Below are 16620 nucleotides of genomic sequence, written 5' to 3' on the forward strand. Positions count from 1 at the left end.
TCTAGCCATCTTGACTTCAATGTGATAACTTCTTCGCCTTGGCATTCTTCTTCCACGGTCTACTCACATTCCATATCCAAAGTTTCTCCACTAGGTAAAGAGGGATAACAGTCTTCCATGGCTTTTAATAATCTAGAATGACTTCTCTTAAACTGTTGATTTCTATGGCATTGTCAAATTCTGCATACAGGAGGACGTTCACTGTGTCAGGTAGAGGATTAGTAAACTGAAGTTCCACACGAATCTGGCCGGATTTTATAGGGCGGAAATGTCCCTCGTCGCTGCCTTGGTCTGGAGTGAAATCAAACGCCCACAAACCGTAGCCTCCTGTATAATCCTCGTACGATATGCCGTGACTGGTGTTGGTTCCTGACTGTCCGGTGGCTTCGTACAGGGACAAGTACGACCTCAAGTAATTCCTGTCACCAAACTTAGGCTCAGAGGGTCGAGTACACAGTGTCTTGCCACCGCGACTGACTTCGATCTTGGCTACGTTGTAATGATGAAACAGGAAAGGATTTTCGTTGTGGACTCCGTTGAAGGCTGAATTCTTGACGATACCAATGATCAAACGCTTGGGTAACTGACCTTGGAGCAGATGATCTTCGATCATGGATCGCTGTCCAGCAGGAATGGTGAACGTTTTTACTTCCACGCGTCGTATCGGAGACTTGGCGGCCGTTCTGCTCAACGTTTGACTGATGTCGTTTCCCACTTTGCGTAACACTTCCACGCGTCGCACGTAGAGCCTGGCTTCTTGGATGATGGTTTTGTACTCGTTAGCATGGTCCATCAGATGGAAAGCGGTACTGCTACGATTCAGTCTCAGGCGAATATCCACTGCGTTCAGTAAATACTTTTCTTGTAACCACATGTCCAAATGCAAACGATCCATCAGTTCTAAACTACGTCCTTGCAGAATTTTATTTCTACGTGTATTAACCCCCACATTGTGAGGATCGTCATCTGCTGTGAGGGCTGTATCGTTAAACGTGTTATCACCCGCTGTGTCAGGTTTCCATACCACGCAAGCATCCAGATGAGTATACCTGGCTTCTTTTCCGTACATCAAGAGATTTTCCAGGTAGGCACGATAAGGGTAAGTATCCATGCTGCTGATGACCAGTTTGTTATTCAAGTACAAGTCCACTTCGCTGAACAAGGAATACATGAAATTGTTGATAGGAGCTACTCTATCATTGGCTCCAGGATTGGTGTTGTCCGTTTTGATCACTTTGACTTTCAAATACAGGTAACTGCTATTCAGATCGATTTAATCTTCGGGCTGACCTTTGATATCAAACTCGATTGGAGCAGAATCCGTCAAAGAGGAGACGGGATGAAATTCCACCCACTGGGATTCTTGCATGGTCATCATAGTGTGTGGCATGGCAAACAGATCCAGCTCCGACTTGGAACAAGCACAAGACTCTCGGTGCATCATTTTTATCTGTGTCTCAATAATCGAAAACGTCTAAGTCTCGGACTGTTCTTCTTTTCTTTGTCTTTCCAGGTTTAGACGTGTGAAGTCTGGTGAAAGGGTGTTTTCTTCGTCGTCTCTTTCTGCCTTGTCCTTGCTGTGGCGTCAGGGAAATATGAATGCCTGACTCGGTAGCGTGCAGGGCATTTATAGGTGTTTCTCGTCGGCCCAAAAGGTCTTTACCCGTTTGTGGAAAGACATGTTTGCCTGCCCTCAAGAAAGCTTCTTTGGAGTTTTGTTTGTCAATGATGACATTTTGGAGAAATTCTTTGCCTTGCGTCAGTGTCGCATCTTTCAAGGCGTGCAATCCGCGTGTCACCATCGGTTTCAACACCGGAACCACCGAACGAAAAGCCGATTTTAACATATCTCCTAAACCGTGTCCTCGCTATCGAGCAACCCCTCGGTACACTGGATACATGACTTACAACTCGTGAGAGAACCGTTTTCGAAAATGGAGTTTCACCGTGACCTTCCCTTTGGTGAACGAAATATTTTGTCCCAGATCTCCTTTTATAGCAATGCTGACCGTGTCCAAATACGACTTACTGACAGGCAAATAGTGAGGATGTACAAAGTCGCGGTGAAGGTGAAAAGTGTTTCCACCGTCCTCGTCAGCGGCCGTGGCAGAATCCACTTTGAAAGGAATGACACGCAGTAACGGTACGGAGGTGTGTCCCACCACGTTATACTCCACCACATCGGAGAACACAAAAATCAAATTCAGTCACTGGTTCAGTTCTACCGGGGAACGAAATAACTTGGTAAAAGAATCGTTGTCGGAAATGACTGGTAATTCGTTTTTCTTGATCATGACCATTCTCATGTCCATGTCCCCGCCAAACATGTCAAACAATTCAGGACAAAATAAAAAAGACATTATTTTACCCCCGTCAAATTTCATCAGGAAGCGACGAGCTGCTTTGTGGTACTCCATGGTGACACTTTTTTTGACACTTTCCAAAACTTTAAGAAACACGACATTAAATCTGGAGGTAATGGTGCTGACCAAATGTTGACCACTAAAATAATAGCCTGAGGGAATGAAGTGGTAGTATCACTTTTGAGTTTTGTCATCATAGGTTTTGTTGATCATATTTGACATGGGTATTCAAGTACTTTTGCATTTGCTCGTCATGAACTTCCACCGTAAAAAAAATTTTGATTAGGAAGGACATTGAGGTCTTGGGTCGGTTGAATGATTTCCACCAAAGCCACTTCCGAATGGGCTTCGTGATCTAATTGGAGGGTCTGAGGTAATTTGGCCGTGTAACAGCACAACGTGTTCTTGGGAAACACCTCCATGGAACTGTCACTGGGTAAGGTTAAGTAAAACTGGTTGTTACTGCTCATAATTCCAGAGTTCTGTGGCGATCCGAGGGGTTACTGGACGTCAGAGGTGTGTCTCCGCCCAAAATGGGGTTATTGTTGTTATTGGTGTGGTGACACGCACTGGCACTTGACACAAGGTTCCCGTTATTCCCGTTCGAGGTGAATTTCAGGGAGGGATTAGGAAGCAGGTAACCGATGCAACTGCTCAATAAAATGGTCCACAATTGTTTGTCTCCTTGTTGCAAACTCAAATTGGCAATGGCTGCTCCGATGACACAATACACCACGAAGATTTGGCACAAAAAGACGATTTGCGTTTTAGGCACACGTTCTCCACACCACACCCAAAAGGGTTGTTTCTGTAAATCTTGCAGAGAAGAACTAGGGAGGGAGTGGTAGCAGTAGTAGCTGCGTCTGTGTGAAAGGGCATGATGGTCACTTCTTTTTATAGTCGATGACTTGCGAAGCGTCGATCCAAGAATCAAAACTGGGTGGATATCCTTTCCAACGTACTTTGACTTCTTTGACACGTCGTTTTCCCACTTTACGGGTTCTGCGTTCGAGAATGCTTTCGATGTCGTACACGTCGTCTTCCTTTTTGGTGACACGTTGTAACTCGGGCAAACAAAACGTTCCTTTGAGCACTTCTCCGTTCATGTCTTCCAATTTATAGACGGCAGGATCACGACCATGCGTTCGTTCAGTGACATGAAACAATTCGGTGGTCCAGTTAGGTAAGTAACCTTTGTCGAAAGTGCGTTTGGTTTTGCCAGTGCGCACCCAATCTTCAACGGCCAACACACCACTTTTCTTGGGGACAGCTCTCGTCAGGGACGTACCAAACAGGCGCTCAAGCACCAGCACTTCGTTCTCGGGATTCACTTCTTGCGGGGCACGTCCAATGCTTCGATGGTTAGATTAGTTGTACGCTTGTACCAGGTGCGGTAAGATGTCGATGTACTTCAGAGTGTGGTGATGCGTAAAATATTTCCACATGCGTTCTTTCAAAGTGCGTTGAAAACGTTCTACGATGGTGGCATTGGTTTCAGGATTCTCGGTGGTAAAAAAATGAATGTTACGTTTCTTTAATTCTTTTTGGAAAGCATGGTTCAGAAATTTGGTACCTTTGTCCGTTTGCCATCGAAGAGGGTGACGACCGCTTTGTTTCAACACTCGTTGCAGGGCTCGCACTAACTCGTTGCTCGATTTGGAAGTCAAGGGCACGACCCAGGCAAATTTAGAAAAGACATCGATGACACAAAACAAATACGTGTAGCGCGATTGTAGCTGGCCAGATGAGAGACATCGGCTAAATCGGCTTGCCATTGATGATCGATGACTTCTACTCGGGTGCGACTTCTGGAAAACTTGCGTCGAATGGGTTTGTGTAAAGTGTAAGTAGCTTGTTCGTGTAACCATCGTTGCACTTGAGGTAAACGGAGACTTTTCAGTCACGTTTTGGCAGCACGATACAATTTTTGAAGTTCTGCGTAACCTGCAGGATGGGAGGTATCTTAATAAATGCTGGCTAACACCTTCTCCATTTTTTTGGTTTGTTAATAAGGCATCTTCGAGAATGCTACTTTGGGTGGGACGAAAGGGTGGTTTCGAAACAGATTTACGTGTCCGATGGGCTACGGGAGTAGAAGTCGAAGGTAGTGGTGGAGGAGGTGGCAATGGAATGGCTTTGGTCTTCTTTTCTTTTTTCACTTCTGGTTTCCCTTCTTTCGTTTTCACTTCTGTCGAAGGAGGAGTGGACATCATCTTTTTAACCCAAGCTTTCATTTCTTTTCGTTGGGGTGTGGGGGACGGGGTCAACAAGGATGCTGCAATCTTACTAGAAAGACGAGCTGCTGACTGTGTTTGAAACACTTCTCGTGTCTCTTCTTCCTCAGGCCTTCGTGGGGTAGCGTCTGTGGTGACTCCTGTGGATGGAAGTAGTGGTGGTGATGGTGTGGGGGATGGGCTTTTCATCAAGGTCTTAAAATCTTTCAGAGTTCGTAGAGCTGTTTCATCTAAAGCTTTTTGGTGAAAAAGTTGCAGCCGTTGCAAAAGTTGACCGTACTTTTGCGATTTTTCTGTTTCGGACAAATCTTGGCGATCCATCAAGGACTGCAATTCGTGTTGTAACTGTTACATCTCGCTCAAATCGGGATTGGGAGGTAAATGCGGGGTGCGTTGTTCCTGCCAACGATGGTATTCCATCCATCGTTTGTAAGGCACTAAACCTAGTTTTCGTCCTTCCATGGGATGCCAGGGGTCGATTCTGAGATCTTGGGACTCCAGAGGGCCTTTCTATCTTGCTCCCACCAGTCCTCCCAACACGGTTCCCAAGACTCCTTTCATTAATGGGCCTAGTAAGAGGGGTAAAATTCCTCCACGTTGGACCAACATCTTCTTCTTTTGGCGAAGGGGAATTTTCTTTTGAACCATTTGGCGAAGAACGTGACCATGTTTGCCTAAGCATTGTTTCTGGTGTTTGGACAAAGGGATCGTGCCTTTCAAGACGTTCAAACAACATTCGCACACGGTATCGATGACCTCTTTGGAGGCCGATTGAATGAGTTTTTTTCGTAGGGGTGGAGAAGCTTTGGACAGGACAGATAACATGTCCCCATGTTTGACTAAAGGTGGAGGCAGTCCTTTCCTTTTCTTTCCTTGGGGTTTAGAAGAGGAATGTTTTCTGGAGGGTGACATCTTTGCTTGTGGGTTCCGGGACATTAACCAAACAGACACTAACGTCGATGACTTAACACACGCCCTTTTATCTTTTTTGGGGACTATCGCTTTGTCAGAAAGGTGACAATGTTTTTTCCAAAATCGCCAAGGAATCCTCCCCTTCGTTGACGCATCTTTTTCTTGGAACGACTGTGTCTTTCCTTAGGGTAACGTCGATGTTTCGCTAAGCGTTTTGTCGGATGATGAGTCTGCCTTTGTCTCTTTCTTTATTGACTTCTTGGAGGTGACGTCTTTTGGGAGTTCACTGATACCCCTACTTGGTCGCAGGCCTTTTTTATACTGGAACGCGTCGCCACTAGTTGTCTTTACGGCGTATCAGCTTGAGAACAGGTATGACACATCATGTAGGGGTACGCAACGGACTAAATCGAGCCAGTTCTTGCTTGGATAAATCCAGTAAACTTTGTAACATGCCCGATCTCTCTTGGACTTTGATTCTGGGAGAAGGTACTTTGTGAGCCGCAGCCACTGCCGCTAAATTGGAAGGTTCTGCCACTGAAGGAAGTTCTTGGTGTCATCAACGGAGAAGTTCTTGGTGTGATCAACGTTTTCAAGTACTTTTCAGTTCTTGGTGTCATCAACGGAGAAATGTCTGAACCTGAGGCTACCGGAGACGCGGTCACTGCCGTTGCAGGTCGTGGTTTGAGAGTATAAGGTTGCGTCCTGGCCGAAGTGCCTCTCTTGCGACTAGTTTTCTGTGGGCTTTTCTTTTTTTGCGAACGTTTTCTCCGTTTCTTTTTCTGGGAGCTTTTCTTTTTCCGGGGTGGTGACTGGTAAGACGAAGGTCCCGCCACTGGAGAAGTTCTTGGAGACACAGGTCTCCTTGGGGACCTGGTCTTGCCACCGTGGCTCTTTTTCTTCTTCTTGGAGCTTCGTTTGACTTCTTGTTTCTTGGGGAGAACATTAGGAGCATTAGGATCCCATCTTAGGAGAGAGCGAATGATGACCCCTCCTAGAGTACCGCTTCCTTCAGGTTTCAAAATGATTTGTTTCTTGGTTTGAGTGTAGATGCGGAGATCGGCCAGTTGGGTCAAAGCGACTTTGTTTCAATCGAAAAAGTGTTTGGTTTGATGAGGAATCTGAATGATCCCTTGGAGTAATTGACGTGCTGTCACATTGAACCATCGTAAGACTTCTTTGAGACTAGCTTCTAAGACACGAGCCCGTATTTGTGGATTTTTTTCTCGACTGATGCCGTACAAGGCACGAATCAATTTGACGGGAACACGCGACTGAAGGGACGTCATGTTCAAACTGTGTGAAAGAGACGAAAAGTGACCGGGGTTTTTATTGATTTTTTTGAGCGAAATTAAGTCGAGGACGGAGACGTATACAGGACAGGCCCTTCGTCTTGGCACCAATGGTGAAACAAGTGGGTACGAAATCGCAAATCATCGGGGGTCGTAGGTTTCAAATCGACGAGTAAATAGGCGTGTGGAGTTTGAGTTGCATCGTCGTACGCCTGAGTCAGCCAGGGCGTTCCTAACTGTTTGGCTAAGACTTGCACTTGCGATTTATCTCGAGGGCTTTTGAACAAGACAAGTAATGCTCATTGGGATGGTGCGATGGGCTTTACTTTGTTGAAACAAATTTTGAGTGATGTAAACGACACTGGCATTACGTTGATGTCCTTTGCGCGTGAACCACAGTTTAATTTCTTCTTCGTCTTCTCCTAACATGTCGTCGAAAATGACCAAATGGGTTTGACGGGAGTAAGAGACGATTCCGTCGTCTTCTTTAGGAATGCCTTCCACAAACACGATCGAATCGCCTTGACTTTCTCGCAAAAGGCTGTACGCCGATTGCCACTCTTTGTAACACCACACGACACGTTGACGTGGACGATCGATCAAATGATGTTTGTGTTCGATCAAACGTTTGACAAATTCGGTTTTGCCTGAACCGCTAGGTCCAGCAATGAACATGTTAACGGGATGGCGAAGATACAAAGCCTCCCAACTGGCACGATCTAAGTGTTCGTCGATGACTTTGACAGTGGAGGAAGAGGAAGCAGAGACAGCAGAGGTAGCCATAGTGTTAGGAATGTCACTTGTGACATGAAAACAAACAAGACGAGAGTTTATATACTTTTTCAGGACACCTTTATTGAATGTTTTAAACATGAACACCAAAGACAAAAATATATAAAAGCCTAAGGCTTAAGTACAACGATAAAAGGCACATGAAAACCATCAACGTGGAATAAAAACAATTGTCTGTACATCATGTTTTGGGTAAGGTTCTGACCAGTTCAATAGGGGGTAAGGTCACACAAGTGTCCTCCCGAAAGGGTCTTTCAGGCATGTCCACGACAGTCCTGTCCTGGGTGACGGGTTCTTCTTCTGGCACTGTCACTAACACAGATTGAAAAGTGACTTTTTTCCTTGAACAACTCTCGTGCATACTGGGCCACTTCTTGGGTCCAAGCTTCAAAATCCCATTCTTTCCAGGCACGGACATCTGTCCAATTGAGGTGTAAGTCACAAGCTACACACACATCGTCATACACGTCTTGGGTAGGTAAAAGTTGACGAATCTTTTTTTCCCGTAGAGGTCGAGAAGTATCCAGATGAAACCGCAAGGCTTTGAGCAAAAGGAGTCTATCCTGACCAATTAAGGCCATTGGGATGGTAAGTACTGATCGTCAAGAGTCTACAAGGAATCGGCTGGTGAACGAAATCCCAGAAAACAAGTTACTAAGACACACACCACTTGTGGACCCAAATTGAATGGATACAGTTCTTGTAATAATTGATGGTAATGATCCACGGTTTGAATATGGTCGTTGTGTTCCTTCCACGGAATCTGTTCAATCACTTGTGATATAAGCCTTGGCATGCATTCCTGTTTTTATACTCTCTTTTTTTCGGAAGCAATACACGTACATTCTACCCAGACATATTCGTTCTCCATTAGGGAATCTCGAATACTGTAACCTCCAGTTCAAACTTCGAGTAGAAGTTTCCTCTTCCGCTAAGCAGATTCCACGTAATAGACCTTGGTAATCCTTTAATTCGTCTTCCTCAATGCTTTGCTCTAGGTGAATCTCGAAGTAACGAAAATGATGAACATTTCGTTCATTCTTTAACTCACTAACAAGGTGTGACCACTGAAAAAATTTCTGACGGATCAGTTGTCTTATACCATTCAGGTACCAGTGGTTAAACACCGATGACGTAACGGATGCAATTGTTCTTTACGTTTGACTTGTATTTTGACCAGCTCTCGGTAAATGCGTTCTCTCAGTTCCACAGGCAAGCCCGAAATGTTCTCTTGTAAAGTATCCATAAGTATATACACTGTTTTTGGAATCACTGGGTGGTGGCGAATAGCCTCGTTTACCTTTGTGCCTGATGTAATATCCACTCATAATCAGTCTTCTTATACTTTGGAAAAGAGCATAATTTAAAAATCGAGAAATGACTTTGCGTTTGCGTTTCACTTGTATTTTGATCAGTTCTCGGTAAATCCTTTCTCTCAACTCCACAGGTAAGCCACGAATGTTCTCTAGCAAAGCATCCATGAATAGGTCAGTCAGTACAATTCACAATCTTCTCCTAGAGCAAAAGTAATCCACATAGTAAGTAATTTCTTACCACTGCCATTCAGGGTAACGTCCAAGAATCTCACTGAACTCTTTTGATGTAAACGATCTAGAGTGATATAATAGGACTAATGCACACTTGACCCAGAGAAATCTAACAAATTGATTAATTTTTTTCACTTTCCTCTTGTGAATTTCTCGACACAAAAGTTCTACAGTTACCCATTGAGATTTCACTCTGGCAAGTCCCTGCCAAACTTCCTTGTAAATCTTCTCTTGCAGTTCTTTAGGTAATGATTCAATATCGTTTTTGAAATGAAGTTTAAATACTGGTCTCGGTGATGTCCAACATTTGACTCCTAGCCAATCTGGTTTCTTCTTCAACGACATGGTAAGTTCCTTCAATGTCTCGGTCCCATTAAGGGTAAATAATGACAATTCGGTGACCATCGAGCATGTTCTAGGTAGGCTGAATCTTGTGGTTCCCAGTGGTGAAGTGACACACCGCAACTGAAGCACTTGACTTTATCCCCTTCGCCCAAGTAGAACAATCCGGCTCTGGCTAATTCTTCGGAGGTCGGTCCTCCCAGATACTTAGGCCATTTTCCTTTGAACGATTGAAGACGATTTTCAAAGTCGCAGTATTCAGACAAACGCACAGGGAACGAATATTCGTCTTTCACAAGTTCGTTTCGATGAGGGTTGGGTGACATGGACAGGAGTTTGCTCAGGGCTGGATGACATCCGTACGGAGGTAGACGTGAAGGTGAACATCCACATTTAAAACGAAACCCAATAAAGTGTCCATGAGGACGAGCGGCATCGCTTTCGCATCCCTCAGGTTTCGCACGTACAGCATCACTTTCCATGATATGGGCAGTGAGAACAAAGTTCCCATGATGCTTTACGGCATCGCTAAGGTCACAGCGTACAGCATCGTTCCCATCGCAAGGCTCACAACCGCATTCCACTTCAGAAGCCCCACGCTTGAATTGTGCCTGTCTGAACTTGTTTTGTGTTTCTCTGAAAGTATTCATCTTGTTCGCTTGGTCTTGGTAGTCACAATGAACTATCGATCTTGACCATAGCCCCTTTTTGTACTAGTCGCAATGCAATCTCAAGCTTGTACATCGTTCCTTTTTTATGTCTAGTTTTGGAAGGTACCGTCTCTAAGGTACCGTCATAATTGTACCGTAGTGTAATGGGTGAAAAGGCCATAGGAAGGTAAGGGCAGTGCGGAGACCATCAAGTATGCTCCAGAATAGCTGAATCTTTATAGATACATAGATCCATTCGTAACTTCAGTCCGCAAGCGAAACACTGTACTTTGTATCCCAATTATGACTCAGGTCCCAAGTAGATAAATCCTGTTTTAGCTAAAACATGCGAAGAAGGTAATCCTTCCCTATCCGTAGGCCATTTTTGAAACGTGTCCAATGGACGGGCACAATCACAATAGTCAGGTAAGAAAACCGGAAAATGGTAGGGTTTGAACCTGGAGTTCTCACTGGATTTCTCAATCGATTCTTGCTGTGGCGAAGACATCCTTCTGGTGAGTGGCTATCCTCTTACAACCAATGTTTTATACCGACATGTCCATACGGCAAAGCAAAAGTGGTTGGGAAGCCGCACTCTCTTCTGGTACACGATTTGATAGACTTTTTCCAAGGGTCGACTGACGATGTGGTGAGTGGGTAAACGTACAATCTTGTTGGGTTGATAGGTGGTCACTTTAAAGTGTTCATCTTCTCAAGACTGCAAGGCTTCTTTCAATACGCTAAAGTTGACCACTCGACTGGTACGATAATTCAGAGTCAGTCCTTTCACTTCACACTTCGTGTGCACTTCTCCTTGTTTGTCCCGGTATTCGTAGCCGTAATTTTTTGGACCGCTACTGACGAAACTTAGAATCTTGTCATCGGGGTGCTCATCTATCCAGGCTCGTAAACGGTCTCCTTCGATGTCAGGGTGCTGTTGACTCGTGTGATCGATGTAAATGCAACCGTCCGTGTCAAAGTACAGGACGCGTTCCCCTAACAGTTCTAAAGCTTCGTACAATTTTAAGCGAGCATGAACTGTCACGTAAGCTGCAACGATGACATTTCCAAAGGGGTCGTCTTGTACAAAGTCCAGATCTTCTTCGTAATTGACCAAGATCAAATCCTCGCGAACGAAGTCCACGTGTTTCATGAATTTGGTTTTGTCGTGAATCATCTGAAAGTAGCGGGAAGGTTCGATCAAATACTCCTCCTTGGGTAAAACGGTCGTTGTGTCAATTTACCCCACAAGCAATTTAACATCACTTTGGTAAACGATCGCCTGCCTTCGTTTTTCTCGATGTGATCTAAAGTAATGCCTTCTTGTGCCCAGTATTTCTCTTTGAATGTCTTTTGGTCTTCGGGAGTGTGACACCAGGACGGATAGCCACTGGCTTCTTGCTTCAGTTTCAAAAAGGCATCCACGTAGTCTGCGAAAATGCCTTTCTGCGTGGGGTCACCCTTGTGGTATGGTTGTGTCTTGGGAAAGTGACAAATTTCGTACACTTCTAACAGTTGGTATCCCATGTCCAGAGCTTTGAACAATTCTACGCTGACCCAAGTCCCCGTGAAGGCCCGTTCTTCCTGGCGGTGATGACAAAGTTGATCTTGGTTGCACGTTTCAGCACAAGTACGGCACAAAGGAAACATAAGTTTACCTTGGCAATGGTGAGGTAAGACGGGATGGTATAGGTTCGTGGGAGGCAAAACTTTGCACTTGATCAAGCCTTCGTATTGTCGAAAGTTTTTCAGGTTGATGTGTTCGGTGAACAATTGCGGGTGCCCTGCAGGAAAGCAACACTATTGCACACGTAGGCTTACAGCGAACACGCGTCCAAGTATTTGATTTCTTCTCCTTTCTCTTCGTCAGCTTGGTACAGGAAACGGGTGGCATTGGTCCTTCCTCCGTACAAACTATCCCTCGGGTTCAGCGGGTCCATGAACTGGTAACTTTCCACGAGGCATTTAAACTCGGGATCGGTTTTCAAACGGTGATCGTATTCGTGTTCCCACATTTCCACCACTTGATATCCTTCCTGTTCTACCTTTTGGCGTCGAAGACAAGTGGTCTGGTACAAGTCTTCCATAGTTCGTTGTAAAAACTGATTTTTAGTGCCACGGTCAAGGTATCAGACGGGACATCCGTGAAATAAGCAACCGTTAAACTCGTACACGATCTTGGGGTTTTCTAAGTCCCAGCCATCAACTGAATGCGTTCCGATGGTCTTTTCGCCCCCTCCGTTGCGGGTATGCTGAATCCATTTGTCTTCCTTGTCGCACAAGTAATGCAACTAGCGTAAGGCTTTGACCGAGTATTGACGTTTGAGATAGTTGGTCGTTTGAGGACTGATGACAGCCACGGTGTTTTCAGGCATGAATCGTTGTCGGTACACTAAGGAACACGCTTTGGCAATGGTGCAAGCTTCTTTCAAAGGATCGACCCCTCCGTGTTCCATGAACACTTCTCGAAATTTTTCACAGCATCGCAGGAAATTGTCCACGTCGAAACGACAATACTTCAGCATTTCTTCCTGAAAGTCGAAAGGGTCCGAGGCGTGAGCCTGGTACCAAGCGTAGAAAGCTTCTCGTTGTTCGGTACGCATGTTGTCGGGGTCGTAATATTGATCCTCAGGCAAATGGGGTAGAACGGCGTGTTGATTGGCTTCCGTATTGAAAAAGTGTGGAAAGTACCCTTTAGCCATTTCTGTCATTCCAAACGTTTTAGGCATTCGACTCAAAGGCATGGCTAAGTAGCTCATCGAATCTTTAAACTGCACTTGTCCCACTTGCATGAAAATGATTTTGGCTCCGTTCAAAGTGACTTTAGGACGTTCGGTGCCACGTTCCGTATGGTATCTCAAAAGAAACTGTCCATCGTATCCGGAGAAATTGTGAGCCATCACCGTGGCATGGCGATGACCATCTCCGTAACGTTCGATGTCCTCTTGGCTCCACGTCTTGTCGATGGGGTCTAAGACCCATCGAGCGAAATCGGCTAGCGTGTTCGGTCTTCGAAAGATTTTTTCACGCCCTCCGGGAATCTTACTGCAGTGAGGGCAATAACTGAAGATAGGTTCTTGAATGCACTTCTCGCACGCTCGATGAGCCACGCAGAAATTAGGAATGTGAATACCGGTCTCTTGCATGCATTCGAAATCGAAAAAGATGAAATTGCCTTTCTTCTTCTTGTGACCATCCTCTTTCTCTGGTTGGGATTGGTATTTTTGCACGTAGCATTGGTGTTCCAAGTCCACAATGTGGTGACAAATGTGACATTTTTTCTTTTCTGAACATACGTGTGCCTTGATACTGTTGGTACATAGACCTTGTCCACACGTAGGGCACAATCTTAGCAGTTGACAAGCACATTTCTTCTGTGAACCTTGCGTCTTCAGATGTTGTTGGTAACAGGCAGGGCTGACAAACGTGCGCAGACAAGCAGGACAATGCACTGGTTCTTGCCCTTCGCTCAGACAGGGTCGAGAGGCCAAACATCCTGACATTTCGATCCACAATGTTTGTGTTGCTCTCGATTATTATAACGATAGTCACATTTCTCACAGTAATATTTGTATCCCAGGAATCCAGTGATAGTGGTAATGGTATCGAAATGGTCATCGTGATGATAGAGGTGAATGTATTTTCCATCCTTAAAGTCTTTCCCTCGAAACAACAGAGACCCGCGCACTTCTTGAGGGTGCACTTTCAAGGTGTATCGTGGAGCTAGGGCATCTTGCAATTTTTGCATCTCAGGAATGCAACAGGGTGTGTCTTTGGAGAGGCCTGCTTGTTGTAACAGAAGTTCTGCTTCATTTCGTTGTTTGGCTCGTTTCGATTTTCGAATGTTCTCCCAGGCTCTTTTCCATTCTACCGTGTTGTTCTTGTCGGCATAGGTTCGTTCCACCACGATAGCTCGGGCTAAACACATGTGGTCTTGAAAATTGTTAATTTGGACGAGACTTGTTTTGGCAATGCGAAGGTTGTTGACCAATAAGGTCTTTCTGCGTTGTCCGGTCCCTTGAGGAGGAGAGACGTGGGTCATGTCCGGTGTGGCTTTTCCATCGGTGATGTCAAACTGGTCATTAGATTGTTGCACGTGTTGAATCTTGTCCATGACTTTGGAAGCGGTCAATTCTGCAGGGGTGCTAAACTCGATCCGAGCAGGGGATTTCAAGCCGTCGTGTTGTATGGAAAGTCTCAAGCGATCGTCTTCTTTGGGTTGACATTGTCGCTTGAGTGTGGTGAGCAAAGAATCCCACATGTCGGTGATGAACCCTTCTGCTTTCTCTAACGGTACTTCGGAGTTGAAATCTTTAAACTTTACCGTGTATTTGTAAGCCGTAGTTCTAAATTTTCTAGAGAGACGCTTTTCCGTATCTTGAATGGAATAGTACTTTTCAGGGTTGACTAAGGGTGGTGAACTTTGTTTAGAGGGTTTGGATTCTGGTTCACTCATGTCCTCTTCAAAATCACTGGCGTGAATTTGTGCCAAGACTTCAGCCCTGGTACGAGGCGATAGATCACGTTTCTGCCTCTTACTTTCTTCTTCTTTCTTCTCAATGAATTGGATCGTTTCATCTTGATAGCAAAACGTCAAATGACTAAAGTTTAAACACCATGGACTAATTTATAGTCATAGCAGACCAGCGTATATAAAGGGTATGTGTCTTGTCCTTTCACTATTCATTTCACTCTCACACCGGGCACAACAATGGAAGAGACTACCCAGATCGAACGCTTGATCAGAGCTTGGCGAAGGGTCGTTAGAAAATTCTCATCAGACCAGCCGAGGGACTACTCTCCTTCCTTTCGAGATAAAAGTCAAGATACTTGATATATGTCAGAAGAAAGGGCATTGGTCTTCAGAGTGTCCAGACCGTCAAAAAAGAAAAAAAGGGGTTAGAAGAGACAAATGTCAAGATACCTGTTATTATTGTCAAGAAAAAAAAACATTGGTCTCCAGATTGCCCAAAAAAGAAACAAGAGGAGTCAGAAGAAGAGAGGGATTCTTCAGAGGAAGAGGAAGAAGAGGAAGAAGAAGAGGAAGAAAGCAGCGAGGTGAAGAAAAAGAAACAGGAGAAGAAAAGAAGAAGGGAAGAAAGTAAGGAGGAAGAGAAGGAAAAGACTGTGACGGTGAAGAAATTAAAAAACAGAGAGAGTGAACATTGAGACAGAAGAAGTCTATAAACTTTTTAAAGTGCTCTGTTGTGAATTGTGAATTGTAAATATTAATAAAAGAATAAATTAATTATAAAAGGTAAGTGTCTTTGGGTTTTGATTTTAAAATAAGAACCTACACTCACGCACACTCATACACAGACACGTACTATTGGGTAAAATGGGTTTTTTAGTTATTGGCAATTGATAGTCTATCTCTCTTCGAGAGACGTGGGTGGCCTTGAAATGGGCATTTTTTGGGGTAAGGGGTGAGTTTAAACAATCAACTTTAACTCTCTTAAGCCTTTGCCACGGGCAAGGCCTACTTCTGGACTGCGTATTGTTGATGATGATTTGGTTGAAATCACTAAGGGTGGTACGGTAGGCTTAGTTGGAGTGTTTAGGTCGGGAAGGTCGTATTCTCTTCGGTCGTAATAAAGAAGTCTGATACATTTGTTTCAGACTTCTAAACTCCGCTAAAATGTCTAACAGTACCGTGACCGTTTGATTTTGACACCCTTGTTTCTTTGCTGCTGCTTCTTCTTGTTGTTTTTTTTCTTACCTCTTCTTCTTACTGCTGTTGCTGTAGGAGGAAAGCTTGTTCCGCTTCCTTTTGCTGTTGTATAAATTTCTCCAATTCTTCTTTCTGTCTCTGTCTAAAATTTTCCACGTGCGGTAATGAAGGAGAAGGTGACGAAGGTTCAGGAACACATTCTTGCGAGGTAAGAAAATCCACAAAATCCCAATTCACCTCTTCTGAAAGTAAGTCCGGGTTCCCTTGGATAGTCTCCACAGTCGGTGCACCAAAATTGATCGTTTTCTGAGTTTCCGTCATGTTGAAAAACTGTCGCATAGATTGACTGCGCACAGGCGCTAGCGAATCTATCTAGACCACGTGACGTCACAGACTGCTCTCTTCGGATTGGATGTGGGCTGACTGAATTTTGTAACGCGTGTTTGGATTGGTCAACGAACTCAATCCGTTTCAATCCTTCCTCTCCCTATAAATAAGCACAGTTCACTGCATTCCTTCACCTGTTACTCGGCACCCCAACATGGGGACCGACGTACAATCTTCCACGCTTGTGTCCTCTATGATGTTCCGGACGGACATAACAGTGTATGTCAGATCCAACTGGACACTTATCCACAGGACAGACACCAGCCTGTTGATGCGAGGAATCTATGTGGAGCGTCAAGGATGCCTCAAAAGTGTCTTAATCTATGGTCCTGCAGTCAGGCACAGCCTAAGGACAAGAAGATGTCACAGATGCCCTTTATGTTAAGGGTATATTAACATAAAACCAAAGGCCCTTTTCAAGGCCACTCAT

This window comes from Sinohyriopsis cumingii, chromosome 7 (genome assembly GCF_028554795.1).
Source record: "Sinohyriopsis cumingii isolate HCF-2022 chromosome 7, ASM2855479v2, whole genome shotgun sequence".
NCBI classification, from domain to species: Eukaryota; Metazoa; Mollusca; class Bivalvia; order Unionida; family Unionidae; genus Sinohyriopsis; species Sinohyriopsis cumingii.